At 35.3% G+C, this 16650-nt stretch overlaps 2 long non-coding RNA genes across 2 annotated transcripts in view; both read right to left on the reverse strand.

The window, feature by feature from the left end:
• The window catches only part of LOC103146628 (uncharacterized), a 121881-nt gene that overhangs the window by 3725 nt on the left and 101506 nt on the right, over nucleotides 1-16650 (reverse strand). The gene's annotated exons all lie outside the window — the stretch shown is intronic.
• On the reverse strand, nucleotides 16194-16650 carry LOC107837654 (uncharacterized). Its single transcript, XR_001663697.1, has 2 exons — nucleotides 16599-16650; nucleotides 16194-16353 (listed from the first exon to the last, which is right to left on the reverse strand). It is a non-coding gene; the product is annotated as an uncharacterized LOC107837654 (long non-coding RNA).

Below are 16650 nucleotides of genomic sequence, written 5' to 3' on the forward strand. Positions count from 1 at the left end.
TAATAATAATAATAATAATAATAATAATAATAATAATATTGCACTTAAATAAAACACCAAAACTGTTTTAAAAACCATGCACTAATAAGAGCAGTGTCCTAAATATTCTGGAGCGACTGACTGCGTGTGAGTAAACGTCTGTGTGAAAGTTTTTTTTTTCTTTTTCCTTTTTGTCATCCGCATTGACGAGATTGTATTGCTTCATTACAGACAGTGCATTAACAAACAAAATCCTCTCAGTGCGCACATTAAAAACATCTCATTCCTACCTAGATGCACAGTCGAAGCCATAAAACAATACGTTACCGCCCTGACTAATTACCAACGTGAAAACTTTCATAATTGAATCGCACCCCTTAACCAATCCTGCTTAGCTGAGACATATTAAAAGAGGCTGCTCTCAATTTGAGTTTGTCATAGCAAACAAATGAGATGGTTTGTATGGAGCGATTTGTCTGAAGTCAGGTAATAAGGTGGGATTCAAAGCCACTTTGTTGTTTGGGGTATTTGTGAAATTAAGCTCATTAGTGGTAGTAAAACTCTGAGGAAAGTGGTACCAAATTATACCCCAGTTATGAGAACATGAGCACACACATGCTCAAGCAAGCCCATATAGATAAATGTCTACAATGCAGTAATGAAGTTTTGTAATTGAGTTTTATTTTTTTTTTCTTGCCATTTAAACTCAGTTCTTTGCAACTCACTAACAACAATTTACTGTATGGCATCTACATAAATGCTTTTACACAAACCAGTACAAACAAGATTTATTATGAAAAAGATTTTTGTCAACATTTTGTCAGCAGCTGTACCATCCCTAAAGACGCACAGCTTCTCCATAATAAGAGTTAATTTAAGAACATATGTCATCTGTTCACTGTGTAACTTTATAAGTTTGAGTCTTTGTCTTTCAAATTCAAATTCACACTTAAAGATTGATCCCAAAGAAAAATGTAATTTAATTTTCTAGTGAGAGGGTTTGTGAAATATAGGTTCTTTTACAAACGACAGAAAATGCCCCATAAAAAATAAGATTATTTATTACTAATAGAGTGTATGCTGTTCAGTTTGGAGTACCACACTTGCAACTACAAATATTTTTTTTTCCGTTCTAGATGTTGGCACACAGCCCAGTAACCGCTGTCCTTTGGGGCCTAGCTGCGGCTTTGTGACAGACAGAAGTGTGTTCTGCATGTCACGGCAACAATAAAGCCGCAGCAGCACTGTGCTGCCCAAAGATATGTTTGTTTAAATATTGGTGAAGTGTGCACCATCAGGACTAATTGTAAATACCGACTACAAGCGGGCTGATTTAGGTAGTATCAATCAACGTCCACTAAAAACGACTGACCGAGGAAGGCTTCAGAAATGACTAAAATTTATTTTGCTGCTTTTATTTAACAAAAAAAAAAAATCTGACATCTTTAAAAATGTTTTTCTGTTTCCAATTGAATTGTGTCAAACATCTAAAAAGACTAAAAAAAAAAAAAGAAAGAAATCTTCCTCATTCAGAGCATATTCAGTTCAACCATTCACTTGGACTGAGTATTTCAATTTGGCCCGACTCAATGATACTGAGTTTAACAGCCTGATCTAAGTTTAGACTTCAGCTATCAGATTCTCAAAGTTGGCTAAAAATGCACTTTAAAGAAATGGACCCAAATATGACAATACAGTGACAGGCATGCAGGAGAAAAGGAAGGATGTCCTGATTGCAGGCAGAGGCTTGTGGTGATCCAGGGCTCCCTCATTATTGCTCATCACAGAATCACTCCACTGAGAATAACTGACGACTTTGGTTTATGAGGGTGTGTGCAGAGTGGTGGGGGGCTTCAGCTTATATTATTATTATTATTATTATTATTATTATTATTGGTTTCTCTATTACAGGACGACTCATGACAGGCTTTGTTCTAGAGATCATCAAATAACTTTACTTTTTACTTTGTCCGCTCAAATGAACTTGATTTGCAGATTGCAAAAAGCTTTTCTGTGCATGCAGACTTGGTGGAACCCCAGGTTAGGAAAACAACAGTCGGCACCAGGAAGGTTTATTTTGTCGACAGTGGAGAGTTTGCTTGTATGCAGCCGGGCAGGAACTACCAGGGATAATTAGACTCTTCTCTAAATAAACGAACTAGTCGTGTCCAGGTACGGATCTAAATTCATCCTGGTCATTTTTATTACCACAGTCTGTTGAAAATGTATTAAAAACAAGTAAAACGTATCATGACAAGCTGAAGTTATTAGGAGTGGAGCCAGCAGAACCCTTTCTGTGCATCACTATTTATTATTATTATTAGTAGTAGTAGTAGTGGAAGAAGTAATAGTATTAATACTAAGAACTAATTATATCATTATTTCACTCATATTTTCTCTCACCTTTACATATTATTTTCAATATTACATTAAGCCTTTTATTAGCTATACATTATTCACTTATGGATTAAAATGTAAACAGCTAAACAATAATTATGTAAACAATTAAATAACTTCTAGATTTGACAAATTAGTGTATTTCTTTGAGTAAAAAAAGCAGAGAAAGGAGTCCAACGACTGCGTGTTATTATAATGCACCCAGCATTAAGATTACTTATTGTGTTTTTACAGATGACAATTAACAACTTAAATAAATTATTGCTCCTCTGGCTTCCCACTGCATTCACTGGTGATATAAACATGTTTAAAAAGCCTTTATTTTCTCAATTGTAAAGTTCACATTTAAGACTTTAACCTCTATGTTGCTTAAAAAAATATATTCCCTACTTTCACTGCCTTCTGCATGTCTGCTGAAAAACACCAGAGATTCATGGTTTATTGGACAATAAAAGAGATGCTACATCATATGGTATGAAAATGATTTAATTGTTAATGTTTTACTTTTTCTTTTTATATTGATAACCACAGGAAATGTTATCATGGTAGCTATTTAGCCCAGTAATTGTTTCATAACAAATCCTACCACTGGTTCTGGGTTTCTTTAACATCCCTTTGCAGAGCTCTAATTTGGCTTTATAATCAGATTTAAACTCCTCATCTTATCGTTTTTAAGGATGTTAATGAACAGTTTTTGCAGGAATTTCCTGAAAAGATGTAAAATTGTTAGTTTTTAGTCAGCACTCCATCTCTCTTGTCTGCGTATGGCATGGACAAGCAATATGTGGACATATGCTTCGATTTTTAGCATACTTTGGGCCCTTTGCATTCTGGGTTGGGTTTCATACGGTATCAACTTTTTTCATAAGTCAACAGATCCCAGCATATTGACATGTAACCTATGGTTGATATATTTTCATCTTATATTTTGGTAGTATTTCTTGAGCTAAATGGGTGCATGATGTATTTTAAAAGTTTCCATGGTGCCAAAGACAAAAATAAATCATTCTAATTAAGGGAACAACTATCTGAATTTTGATATAAATCCTCCAGATGATCCTCTGCAAGATAAAAGCAGAGGAAGGAGCAACAACAACCCAAACAAAACTATGTAGCTTTTTGACAACGAAGTCCCTGAAAACAGCTTGTTAACAAAAAAAAATCAGTTTTCCACAAACAGCACGAACCCATATGTGGCTATCTGCTAGCCACATAAATAAGATTAGCATTTTTAGCTGCAGCCTGAGCTTGTCTGCAGCGGCTGATGCTCCTCAGAGCCATGAGACAGTTACACTATGTAGCACCACAACACAGCATGCCAAGCTTAAACTGGTTAACACCGTGTGTGTGTGTGTGTGTGTGTGTGTGTGTGTGTGCGTGTGTGTGTGTGTGCTGGAACTGAAGTTTTTACATAGTCACATCACTAACAATGCAATACAAATAACTGCCTCATATAAATTAAACTAACCAAAATGTAGCATACAAAACACACACACACTCACCAGTTTCAAGATGACTGTCATTTTGTTTTTCATTTTCCCTATGAAACTTTGCAAAGTGTAAATATTTATAACAATGAACCCTTTGTGTTTTGCAGTACACATTTAGAGTGATGCTAAAAATAAGAGATTGATGCTAAATATGAATTAAATAAAACAAAGTAGGCTAAAGAGTAAGTCATCTATGATAAATTATAAAACCTAAAAGATTTTGTCAGCTGGTGCTATCTTGTTTTATTAAGTATTAGCAATAACAGGAACATAAATTAGGATATAGTTCTATATTTTCATATAAAAGTAACATATGTAACAGTGACAACAAAATGTATAGCTTTATTCAGAAATGCTAATAAATAAATATAAGAAAGCAAAGAAATTGAAAAAAGAACATTTGATATATTTGAAAAATGTAATAAAATCAGGTATAAGGAAGAACTTCTGCATATATAAAGATATTAACTAAAAACATTTATATACACCCTATGTGTTCATTAAGAGATCCTTATCTTTAAACATCTAAATGTCATTTAACTAAATCAAGGAGAACCTCAGAAAACCAGGCTAACCAAATAAAAAATAAAGAGACTGTAACATTCATATATTCATATAAATGTCCAACTTTCACATGACATTTACAGTGGAGACTGAACCAAAAATAATAAAGAAAATATCTAAAAATAACTGCACAAAATCCAAACAGAAAATACAGACTTAAGTTTTCTTTAAATAAAAATAAACTTACAATAATTTTTGTTCTAGAAACAAGCAAAAATAATTATGTATATATGTATATGTAAAATAATTATGTTTTAGATTCTTCTACTGATATGTTTTACTGTCGTCGTAAACAGAGGAAACTGGGAGCGGAGCATTAGCAATGATCGCCAGTGGAACCGTGGAGGTAATTTCATTTCTACATGCATACGTTTTCCTAATTACTCTTTATATTTACTACTGTAAATGCCCAAAGGAGCAGAAACAAGGGAGGAAAAAAGGGCTGCTGAACTCTCGCAGTAATATTTACATTCATGTAGTCGACAGGGAAAAATCCCATAAACCTGATCTGTTCGAGTCAAAAGGGATTACGTCTACAGAAAGATGAAGCCATTAATTTTGCTGCTGAGGGACTGACAGGAAAAAAAAAAAACAAAAGACTGGAGGGTAGAACAAACAAAATAAACACCTATAAGAAATAAAATAAAAATTAGAGTATAAAAATAAAGCTTTGTGAAAAATGTATCACCTTTGAAAGAACAAAAAGCAAGAAAAGTAAAATTAAACTGAGGTCATCTGTCAAACACTAAAAAAACAAAAGAGGAAGTAAACTATTAAAAGAAGAAAGAAAGAAATTGATTCTGAGAACAGCATAGGTGGGAGAGGAGAGAGAAAAGAGAAGAGATGAACAAAAGAGGAGGATCTTATTATTCAGCATGAAGCAGATGAAACAGCTGCAGTTGTTGAGGCAGATGGAGCTCATCTCCCTCATGAATACGTCAGCCTGATGAGGAGCTAAGTCTCACAATGGAAATCCTGTCTGACTGCTGTTTAAAAAAAGGTTGACTTATTTCATTCATGCTAAATCTCCATACACACACACACACACACACACACACACAGAGCCTGGTATGAGTTTACAGAGCGTGTTGATACAAGGTTTGTCGATTTATTAAAGGTGAGGCAAAATTCAGATCCACTTTTCGTATGCTGTGACCTAATCATGTCTTTTGCTTACGTCATTAAGTTGTACAATGCTGCCAACATAGGGATCCCAAAAGAACGGAATCCAGAACTGGGTTATTTATTCTATTTTTATCTATAATTTACCATTTAAAACACCAGGATACTTATTTCAGAAGGTTGCCAGCATGCCTGAGGTTCAGTTTCAGCTGTGAAAAGAGAAGAGCAGAGTGACGGCAAGAAAAGTCTAATGGAAGAAGAAAAGCAGCGAAAAAAGTTGAATACAAAGTCTCAACGTTGCAAAGTATGTTTTTCACACAGCATGATCAGACTAATTTATTTTGCCTTTCAGCAGTTTCCTTGTTGTTTTAAATTAGGCTGCGTTTGCTGCAGTGAAATGGTTACACCGTTGAACACGAGTGACTTTACGACTCTGATATCAGGTTGACACTCGTTTCTGAGCAGCACGAAAGCTGGAGCGTGTCTTTTTTCAGGCACAGCTTCAGCTACCTCAGTACAGCCTGATCACCTGCAATTTTCCTAACAGGTGTCAGCTTTGTAAAGCAGTTGTGATTTATTCATTTTAAAAGATTTAATGAGGTTACCAAGGAGACCGAACAAATAGCCAAGATAATCAGCCAAATCTGCACAGACTTCATTTATCTCTGCAAAAATTGTCTGGAAAAAGACAGATGTAAAAGTCTGGAGGTATATTATTTTTATATATGTATATCAAAGGCATATTATTATTCCATACATGTATATAGACATATATCTCAACAGCTGCTTCAGGGAATTTTTCATTTTGGACTGCTTTTTGACGCAAAAATCTAAAGATTAGCCGCCATTTTGATGGGTGGTCTGCATGTCTGGCTGTGCAGACACAAAGACATTTTCAACTTCATGCATAGAGTACACTATGTAGGTAAAAAAAATAAATCCCACCTACGTATCATCTCTGTCCTGGACACTGAAGTAAATGTGTCTCGCTATCGTAGACTCTTACCGATTCTGATCGCTTCAGTTCAAGAAACGTTCCCTGATTTCGAAACTTTGGCTGAAGTGGCGCTTGTAATTCCAGTCTCCAACGTGGCAGCAGAGAACAGATTCAGCCTCTGCGTCCATGTTTATAGTCTCAGTGCCATCGTTTCAAAGTTACATGTATTCATCTACCTGAATTGTCTGATGTGTGACGGCACAATGTAGATTCTTTGTTCAACTTTTAGCATATTACTATGCAGAATGAAAATGAAATGCGATTGAATATGTCTTCATCGTCATTTTAAAAAAATGACAGGCTAAAATGGACAATGACTGGATTTATTTGACCAGATCTGTCAAAATGTCGGACAGCGAGAAAGTCTAGTGCAACCTTTGATACCTCAGTATCAAAGGTGTGAAGGAATTACATTTCTCCGACATGTTTCACTTCTATCCTTTACAGTTAAGCCCAAAATGTTGTATTGGCCCTGGCAGAATTACATTTAAATTAATCTTTTCATTTATTTTTATGTTTCTTCTGACTATAAGTAATGTTCCCATTTTGGAGCAGCTCAGCCAGAATACCGACTTAGAGAGAGCTAAAACCGTCAAACCTCAAAGACTTGGATCTCAATGCTAAAAGCTGAATGAAAAAAACGGAACAAAATGCTAAATTCTTGTCAGCAGCTAAAGCAACTGTTTAATTTATCTACAGTCGTGAACGCTGAGACACTGAAATGGTCTAAAAAGCTAACTGGTGAGCTTTAACTATTTCCAACATCCCTGTATGCAAGTAAGCATAATGTTATTGCAATTTTATTGAGCTACAAAATAAATAGGTACAACAGGTAATCATTGTGGAAAATGTCTCTGACCCTTCCAGCAGATGGAGGTTTACTGTCTGTGAGACACAAAGGCACCAAACAGCTTTGCTCTTGCTGGTAGATAAATTTTAAAGCTGAAACTGTTTTTCTCTGTGGTTTTCGCACTTGTTTTAAATGCATTACAATTTGCTTTTACATTGCTAATCTTTTTTACTGACAATATCCTGGGAAGCCTTTCTATCGCATTTCCATTACATTTAAGTCTCTACGCACAATATTTTCTTAAAGCTGCACTTACCATCCTCCTGCAGAACGAGTTCACCTGCAGGTGTAAATCAAGTAAGCTGAACCCGAAGGCTTCTCCACTGAATACTCAAAAGGCTCTCCAACATTTTAGATATACTACTTTTTGTTGCAATGTAAACAGAAAAAAAAACATTACAGAAATAATACCATTGTTTTCTTTTTAGCCATTTGAATTTGAAACAGACTTCTTGGTTGAATGAATAAAATCTAAATTTGACAGTGATCTAAGCAAGTTTTATCAATGAGCTAATAAATCTAAAATAAGTCAACATCATACATAAATATTCCAGTTTTTTTTTTAAACCTGGTAAAGCATAGATAAAGCAGGACCCTTGTAAATAATGATGTGGTTACAGCTCCTGTAAATGCTGTCAGGCGTTTTTTACACATTTTCTGTTCATGCCTCAAGTTTTCACTGATCTCATAAAATGCTGTAATATGAAGCTGTTTTTAAAAGTAATTCTTTTACTTTTAAAATGATTAAGAACACAATTTTCACCTTCATGGAGGATGTTCTCTTACCTTTTGTGTCTGCGGCCTGTTGGTGACAAACAAACCCCAATCTAATTCAATAATATTGTTCCCTCTTCAAAGGTAAGTGACAAGATGAAAATTGAAATGACCTCAAAGTTTCAGATGATAAACAACATTGTCTCAAAGAGATCAACAACAAATATTTGCCCAAATGTCTGGGCTGTTGGCCTGAAACGCCACATAAGCCTTAACGCCATTACTTATTCAGCAAGTTTATTGGTGTGTTAATAATTGATCAGCCAATTAAGGGGGGAAGTTGGGGAGATATGAGTCTCTTTACCAGTGGGCTTTTGGTAAGTGCATAGTTTGGTGGAGCACGACAGAGAGGCGCCAATGAAAGTCACTTCTGACCAGCGCATAAAATTCCTTTTCATGTTAATTGACCTGTGAATGGGTTACACTGAAGAGGAGAAGATGCACAACAACTAACAGTTTTGTGCACTTTTAATGAGCTGGATGTTCACTTCACCAGCCACTTTTATCCAAATTGACACAAACATTCAGATATAACATGGCGAGACAGTGTCGGTGAGATGTTTTCTCTTCCATGGTTTTGCTTGCTTTTTACTTCTTGATTTTGTATTGCATGGTTTTGTGCTGGGTTTGAGTGAATGTGCTCAGTGTTTTAACATGCAACTTTCAATTCAGGTTTTTGTTTGCATGAAAATGAGAAAGTGAAACCAAAGTGTAGTAAGTGTACTAATAACATGAAAACATCCATCTGCAGAAGGTTCTGGATCCTCAGCTATTAAGAAACAACTACTTGCTGGAGGCGTGGAACTCTGTTGAAGTTTTACATTTTAAGCAATGGCTAATATTTGGCCATGAAGTATGTGACGTGCCAGTTTGACACGTCAAACTGGCACGTCTGGAAATTGCTGGAAATTGCCCGGAAAGGTGGCAAACACAAACTGAACGGCTTCATTCACTTCCTCTGCTGCCATTGTTAAAACTACAGGAAGATTACAATTCTAAAACATTGCAGAAAATCAACATCATCGTTCACAACTCCTGTTCGGTGATTGGTCCGGCAGAAAATCTACCAGAGGAATCCAGTTGAATGGGAGAAAGCCCAGACTGTACAGCAAAGAGAGATTAAAATTGAGTGGAATCGCATAGGAAGGCAATGGTATCCAACTGAACTGAATTCAGTTTATTTGAATAATGCCAAGCACTCAGTCCTTTATGTAGAAACAGTGAATAGTTGATTGCATTGAGCTATTGACTTTGCAGCAATCCCTCCTACTGAGCATTCAAACACAAGCAGCGGAAAGTGAAACTCTCCCTTCCCAGGAAGAAACCTGTAGCAGAAACTGGCTCCATGTGAGCAGCTATCAAATCACATCCAACTTTGATGAGGAAAGCTGAGTCAGTTTGGGAAGATATTTAGACAGAAGTAATTTTTTTTTTTTACCAAAAAGCTTATGTATTTGATTTATCCTTGAAAAATAATCCAATTAACTGTGTTTAGGTGTCAACATTTGAGAGAAAGAGAGCAGGAGACATATAAACAGATTTTACATTTAGTCTGAAGAAAAACAAGATGCTAAAAATGTAATTTTTTTTCTGTAGAAAATTATTTTTTATTGTGAATCAAATTTATAAACAGACCAACCTATTTTAAAACATTTAAATGCTATAAACGTAAATTACAGCTTTATTCGGGGGGGTTTTCCACATCCCACTGAAATGCTTAGATGACATCCATCCACTCAGTAAGACCTGTTTTCATTTAAATATTTAGCTTAAGAATATCCCACTTTTTAAATAATTACCAATTAAAATGTGAAAATCTGGGTCCACTGGCTTTTCAGTGTTTATTTGAGAAACAAAGTTTCCCATAAACACCAGACTTCCTCTTCAGCAACAGAAAGATTCACTGCCCCGTTTCATTTTGTCCCAGATTTGTTCCTGTGAGAAACAAAGAGTCTAGAAAAATAAAATGCTTCCGTTTGATGAAAGAAGACGTGAATTTGTTTAATCAGGCATTACACTCCAACCCATAAACCGTACAATAAACGATCAATAGATCTTTTGTCTATGTGTAATTGCAAGATTCCCAGACTCGCACTTTATGTTGCCGTTGATTTCCCGTGAATAAAAAGCCAACACTCAATTATGACAAAAACATCAAGTAATGTAAGTTAAAATGTGACTGATTTTGTGTCTTCAGCTTGTTTCCTAAACTTTCTTTCTGATCAGACATATAATATTTTAATGCGCTTTTTCTCCTAATTGCATCTAAATAATTATTAATTCACAAATCAGCCTTTACAACAGTAATAATAACAATTTTAGTAGTAGTAGTATTTTGTGAAAACTAAATAAAGGGTGTCTATTTTAGAGCATCATTTTCCCCACACACTCTGCAGGACTTTTTGTTTTAGACTAATGATTTTCTCCGGGAGCCAATGGATTCTTCCAGTGAGGCCTTTTAAGAAAGCTGGCTAATGTCGACTGTTCATCATGTTGTTGTAAAGCACATGTCAAGCCAGCCGGTAAAAGTGGCATTCATGATTCCATTTATCGTACACCAACATAAATATCAGCCACTTGGGCAACACTTTCTGCCATGCACAGGTTACTGTAGCAGCATATTTAGAATGAGAGGCTCCACAGAGACTCTGGTGAACTTTTTGCACCAAGCTTCATCTAGGTTTTAAAATAGCTCTTTTTTTTTTTTTTTCCAGAGTGTTTTGGTTTGTGCCGTTAATTATTCATGGGAAATTGTCGTCATCCTCCGGCTGAAGATTGTTTGTGTGATGTGGGAATAGTTTGTCAAAACAGTCAGACAGAGAATTTGACATCACTGTCTGCAGAATGCCTGTGAGGATGTCATACACCCTGGTACTATTTTAGACACGGATTTGATAACCACACCACCGGTGAGCTCAGCCCCACGCCAAAGCCAAGACCAGCCAGTCTCAGCGGAGCGGTACCAACGGGGTCGAGAGGGAGGGAGCGAGCTGGTGGACTTATTCCACATGGATTCTAAACAAAGACTATCACAGGCATTTCAGTGAAAGATCAGCACATTTAAAACGCATTTTCTCAGGTCTGATAATATGTTAAGAACACCTGAAAGGCTCAAGCGTGTTTACAATGTCCAAAAAATATTCTTCTCTTTAGAAATCATCTCTTGATGCATCATTTGAGTGCATTGAATCCACCAAAATAGAGCATATTTGTGAAGAAGAGGGAAAAGGGTTCATGGTTTTCACCATGCAATACTTTAAATATCTAAATATATGTTAGGTGACTTCTGAGACAAATGGTTAAACTGAAATCAGAGTAAAATGGGCAAAATAAAAATCCAGGCTACATTTGTATTATTTAGTATTTTCAATTAGAACATTTTTATTACTACTAAAAAGTAATGATTTTATTACAACTTTACCCCTTTGGTGCCGATCCACATAAAGGCTGTTAACAATTCAACAATTAGCCAGATGGACAGAAGAAAACTGTCAATGGTTTTAACTGGTTCCAGGTTTAACGGCTATGAAGTCGACTGCAGAACAGGAGGGATTTCTTTAACATTTTGATTCAATTCTGCTTACAGAAAACAACATGTTTTGCTCGTTAAGAGGGGTTCAAAGGTCATAACTATTCAGAAAAGAATATTCAAAATACATGAACAGTGTCAGCACTTTATAGTAAAACAAAAAAAGTTGTAATTATTTGTATTTTAATTCATTAAAATGCTAAAGGAAAAAATAAAATCTGAAAATTAAAAATGTATTCAGTCATCCATCCATTCATCCAAAAATACATTTAAAAACTGAAATGTAATTTTAAGAAAGGACCAAATCAGACTTGTGTTACTTTATCTTTTACTTTAAACTTTACTTGTTGGTACTTTATTAAAAGATAAAAATGTGAATATCTATCAAAAATCTGAAAATTTCAATGAAACCCCCTTGAAAGGCAGGAGTGTATGAATCAGTGCATAAAACAGCAGTGATAGAAATCAGCTGTTCCTCATGTTTTAATGTTTTTATGCCATTCACAGGTTAAAGCAGGTAACCATCTGTCAAGTATGATATGATCCAATCACAGACTGATTTATCGCTGATTGATATCGGTGTGACGTCTCAATAAACCAACAAAAGGTTTGTGTGGTTACAATCACCTCGTCACAACAAGAAGGTTTTGAGTGCATCTGCTGTGAATGAATATTTTATTGCCAGAGTCGCCTTATCTGGATTGTTTCTAGGTTAGATGAGCAGCAGATCTGATTTTGCTGACGCAGGACGATGCAGAGCTTACACCATCCAGTTAAACCAATAAAACGCTGAACTGTAATTAAAACCCACTCATCATGTCTCGATTTGCAAAAGAATTGATTTATTGGTGCGACTCAAACTAATTACATGTAATAACGCAAAGTAAAATTAATGCACGTCCTAAATAAACGTATGAAGAATGACGCCAGGATTGTGACACTTTAAATGAATACATCCACAAAAGCAGAACAGATTGATAAACCAAAATGTCTGATCAATCATTTAATAAGCAGTAAAATGGCAAAATGAGAAATGAGAACTTTTTACTGTTAATGACAACATATCAATCAGTACTTCTTGTATAGGTTAATATCCTCGCTAACTGCACCGCAGTGGCTGATAAATGAAGACAGTCAGATGAGAATACAGCAGCAGGAAGGCATGTTGCATCATCATGAGTTCTTCTTTTAAGGAATTTAAATTTTGACAATATGAAAATATTTATATTTTTCTTACTAATAAAACATACCTTTAAAAGAAGAACATTCTGATACAGTTGCTTGTTTTTTGCTATCTCACTCACCTTGTCATTAAACTAAAAAGAGAGAAAATTTATAAATTCAGAATTAAAAAACAAAGAAAAAGTACAGCTAAGTCAAAACTTATACACAGGCCTGGCATATTTAGATTTAAAGTAATAACCACTTTGGAGATAATCATTAAAATACAGTCAGGCTGGACTGGTGCAACCCCCATGAGGATTATTCCTCTGATTTTTAAGAAAGCTTTATGTTATTTTTTATGCATTTCTGACAAAACTGAATCTGCTTTGACATGTTTAATTATTTGTTTCATTTCAGAATAAAAAACATTAAATCAACCCATATTAACACCAATAATTGATTATTTTTTTATGATTACATCTGTTCTTAGAATAATACACATTTATGCAGCTCACTTTGTTCAATAAAAATATCTCCATAGCAAAGTTCTGTTCTCATATCACCTGCCAAAGGCATCTCCAGGAATTAATCACATTATGATACTACGATTAACTGCTAGTTGCAATTAGCCTCTAAATATAGCAAAGCCAACTGGCGGTAGATTAAACATTTTTCACATTTCTTGATGAAAACCAGGTAATGGGAGGAGGGTTTTCTGCTGATTACTCTGTGGATTACTCTGTCGTCATCTGTGAATCACTGCGGTTTATTCTGGAGCTAAGTCTGTGATAAACTATACATTAGTGGAGGGAGTCAGTAAAACAGAAACTTCTCTCGGTGCAGGGATGGAGCATTTTGTAACATTTCAAACTCTCCCAGTTAAGATTTGTTCATTTTATTTGCTTTAAAATAGAGATGCACTGTGGTCAAGTTTTAGTTATTTTTCTTATTGAGCTGGGTTTTTTTTGTTGTTGTTGTTTTTTTTAACAAATATGGAATCAGAGCCAAATATTCTTGTTAAGAACTATAAACACAAATAAAATAAGATTTTTTTTTCCTTTTTTTTTACTTTCTACATAAACTTAAAATGTACCATTAACACATTGTGGTGAAATACAACTATTTTCTCAAGAACAGCCCAACATTAAAAAGGCTCCGTCTCTCTGAACCACACCAGCTCTACAAATACAGGGAAATCCTGCAGGCTATGCAGCAGAGGCATCTGTACAAATAAAAGCCAAGAAAGAACAACAACACATTCCTTTTATAAGACAGAAACATAGCTCATTATTTATAGTTTTATTTTACTTTTGCATATATCACACACAGCACATTTCTTTGCACCATGTCACAAGACATCTTTGTTTGTAATAAATCCAGTTGTGTCCAATATAATATTTGAGAAATAAACCTTCAAATTACTGTAGTAATTAGATTGTCAAGTCACTATTTCAATTATTGCAAAACACTTTTCTGTTGTAAACTAGAATTAATTATTTACATGAGGGGCAGAGGCAGCATCACACCTTGTGTGTGGGAGAGAGGCCTGTTTCATTTTTAAATGTTAAAAGATTTACGTTTTGACTGAGTAGTCTTTTCACCAAATACGTCTTACTCAAGTCATTTTTTGAATTGATACTTCTTACTTAGTTGAACTCCTCTTGAGTACAATTTTTGATGCTCAACCCACCTGCTATTAATTTTTTACATTTCCTTTAGTACTTGGAAGTGTTTCTCAGTGTAATAAAGCATAGCCTGGTAGTGCAGAGAGTGATCATTTTGTAAGGAATGACTGCTAACAGAGAGAAGGTTTTACTCTAAGTTCTTTTAAATAGATTTCTAAATGCGGAGATGGAAACCTTTGCTCTGATAGCAACCGGTAGTTCGTTGCACCTCTGGATGAAAATGGATAGTCGCGTGTGAAACTCCCTGTTCATAGTCAGAAGTAAAAAAGATGGGTGCTAGATGTAGCATTGAATATCAAAGCTGTGAGCTGATGCTTGCAGATGTGTCTGATCAAAGCACTTCTTCTCTCCTGACAACTCACTCAAAGTGACTTGAAGTTTGCATTTTAAAATACAGCAAGGCATACCTGCAGTTTGTTCTTGGAGGATGGGGATTTTATGCATCATGATGCTGACACTGAATCTAACTGATAGTCTGGTCTAAAACTGTGCTGTATTGAAAGAATTTTTTAAGGGTTCTAGAGGTTAATGGGGCGTTTGGAGAACTAGATGCAACTGTTAAAAAAATATTTTTGGACAAACTCTAGATTTTTCTGAAGAAGTAACAGCAAAAATCAAGTTCTCCATCATGGACAGCGGCTATCCTCTGTAAGCGTTGTGCATTAAAGCCAGAGACACACAGGATGCTGCACACAAACAGCACTCAGCAACATATTTACAATCTTTAAACGTTTTGCCATTTGATCATTACAACACACAAACGTCAATGTGTATTCACAATGAGTAACCCTTCTAGGCCAAACGTGTCGCCGACAACGCAGAGAAATTTGCAGTACCAGAGATATCTCAAAAATTTCTCAAAGAGGAGACCTTGCACTTTCCAGCCAATACCAGGTTATTACGGAAATTTCAATTAATCTGTTTTAACAGACGTTAACTGTGAAAATAACTGCTAGAAACGGAAAGTTCTGGTTGTTATTGATAAATATATTTACCCTCAGGAGATTTAAAGAACTTTGTACAACTAAACTAAGCAAAAATATCCAGACGGAGATTTAAAACTTAAAACTGAAAGGTTTAGGTAGAGAGTTTAAAAATTAGGTCTTAAACTAGAAAAAATGGAAAAATCTAAATTGTTCTTGATCAGAGGTTGCATCACAGCATGCCTGGCAGCAGAAAGCAGACAGCCAGACGTAAGAATGTGTTAATTAAGTAAATCTTACATACATGACCCAGTGGTATTCACAATGCCCTTAAAACCTTGTGACAGAATACTGTTAAAGGGAAACACAAACGAGACTTATTTCTCTCACAAACCAGACAGTGATCAGTTCAAAGTGTGAGCCGAAGGGATCTGGGACCAGAGTGGATAGAAAAGACTTGATGGTGGCAAATTTCTCTTTAAAAAAGATAAAACGTCATTCACAGAGTCCGGGTGAAGCTTCGCTGACAGCAGAATTACACAGATTAATCAAACTGTCAAGAGTTTCTTAAAGAACCCAGGGATTGTGAGATTAAGCATTTCTAACTGCACAGTTTCTGTATGTTCTGTAGAGGGACATATACTTCATGTAGCAGAAACAAACTGAGATTTCAGGACATGAACTTCATCTCTGACGTCTCCATAAGTCAATATATTCACCGTTCACACATTGTCTTTAATTAAGCAGAGATGGTAAGAGTGTGAAGGTGTCTGTTTGATCATGTTGTCTAAATAATAATGGGAGTAAAGAATCAGTCTTGTGCTTTTTGAAAGCGGTTGTGATGGAAGATGCTTCACGAGATGCTTCCACGCAAAATTTCTGAAAAGTAATAAATAAAATAAAAATAGAAACTGTAAAACAAACGTGTGAATGAAACTCTTGAAACTTTCACCATATTTAGAAAAAGGAAAACCGAAAATTATTTTTGTTACACACAAAGGAGTAATAGGAGGCTAAATAAACAGTGTTGGTTGTTTGTAGATGACTTAAAACAAACCTAAAAGCCATCATTGGTTTTGACATGTGAACCATATAAATCATAAAACATATCTACTAACACATACCTTTGTATTTCTATCTCTTCTGCAATTTACGCTGGCATCTTCCAGTGTTACG

Source organism: Poecilia formosa, unplaced genomic scaffold, assembly GCF_000485575.1.
Source record: "Poecilia formosa unplaced genomic scaffold, Poecilia_formosa-5.1.2 Scaffold164, whole genome shotgun sequence".
Taxonomy (NCBI): domain Eukaryota; kingdom Metazoa; phylum Chordata; class Actinopteri; order Cyprinodontiformes; family Poeciliidae; genus Poecilia; species Poecilia formosa.